This window comes from Centruroides vittatus, unplaced genomic scaffold (assembly GCF_030686945.1).
Source record: "Centruroides vittatus isolate TY-2023 unplaced genomic scaffold, ASM3068694v2 contig_884, whole genome shotgun sequence".
NCBI classification, from domain to species: domain Eukaryota; kingdom Metazoa; phylum Arthropoda; class Arachnida; order Scorpiones; family Buthidae; genus Centruroides; species Centruroides vittatus.
This window is the reverse complement of record NW_027122576.1, coordinates 1,773,122-1,774,492: the sequence shown is the minus strand read 5'-3', so window position 1 is coordinate 1,774,492 and position 1,371 is coordinate 1,773,122.

Below are 1,371 nucleotides of genomic sequence, written 5' to 3'. Positions count from 1 at the left end.
TGTTTCTTCTTTTTTTCTTCTTCTCCTTCTCCTTCTTCTTCCTTTGTCTTTATATTCTAATTATTAGACACGTTACATAAAATAATTAACACGTAATTAACGAGGCGTGTATATAAACACCAGGAAATATTAATAAACTACCGTGTTAATAGCGTGATACATAATACAATTAATTAATGAAACTATCTTAAACGTAATATAAATCTAATTTACGGATTTAAATAAAATTAAAATATTTATATTCTTTTATAAATATTATTTTTATAAAGCGATTAATTCGAAGATTGACGTGAAATTTAATTACAATTTTTTTTTCTTTTTTTAATTATCGAAGAGGAGTTATAAATATTTCTGATGCTAAACTTATCTCTTTATCGTTTACTTTTAAGTAAGAGACACGTGACGGTCGACGTCATTTCCGCGAATCTTATAGCCCCACCAAGTCGGGACGTAGAGGGGTGAAAGGTCGTGTGCTTATCCAAACCAATCTAGATGGCAGATAGCAGAACCTGATGGGTTTTCTTTTTATGCTGGTCTGCACCTTGCCCTGTGGTAATGCGAGAATACGAAAACCTCTTTTGACAATTTCCAGAACCGTAGGCCGTATCGTTTGCACACGCGACACAAATTTAAAAATATTATAAACTCTCTTAAGTATTAATTATGGTATTGTAGAGATCTACATTTAGTTAAAGAAAAAAAAAAATAAAGAAAGCGAGAGAGAGGGAAAAAATACTATCGGTTATACGAGAAGGCTGCTTAATCTGTATCACGTGACTTAACTATCCTAAACCGACGTCCATATTGCATCAATTATTCAGAGAAAGGGGAAGTTAAACTGGAAATTGCTTCGTCTATTGAAATAGTTGACACTGTCGGACAGTAGTCGACTCGTCAACTATCTTCACCCTCCCACAGAAAGGCAACCCGACACTATAGGATATCCAACTTGTTCCTAGAACTGAGACTGTAGACTCTGGAGATGTTGAGATACAGTAAACTTATCCTTCTGTGTCATGGTTTCGAGGAATAGTATAGAATTCTTTTTTTCTATCCCTTATATTTTTCATATTAAAGGCGAGTATCTACATTTAACAAACGAATCGTAAATTATTTAACGTTACAGAACAGTTTCCCGTATAGATTTCTCTCCCGTCTTTTTCCCTTGTTTAGTCTCATAGCACGTGTAGAGAGTCATGTGACTACACAACTCTTCTTAGATTACTTCTCAAACGAGCCATGAACGACTATATATTCAATGTTTATATATGTCTTTCAAAAAGAAACATTGATATCTTAATGTTTTAAGTGTGTTTTTATTGATTTAACCTTAAATTAGCAGCTAATTAGTATACAGATCGGAATACAAAA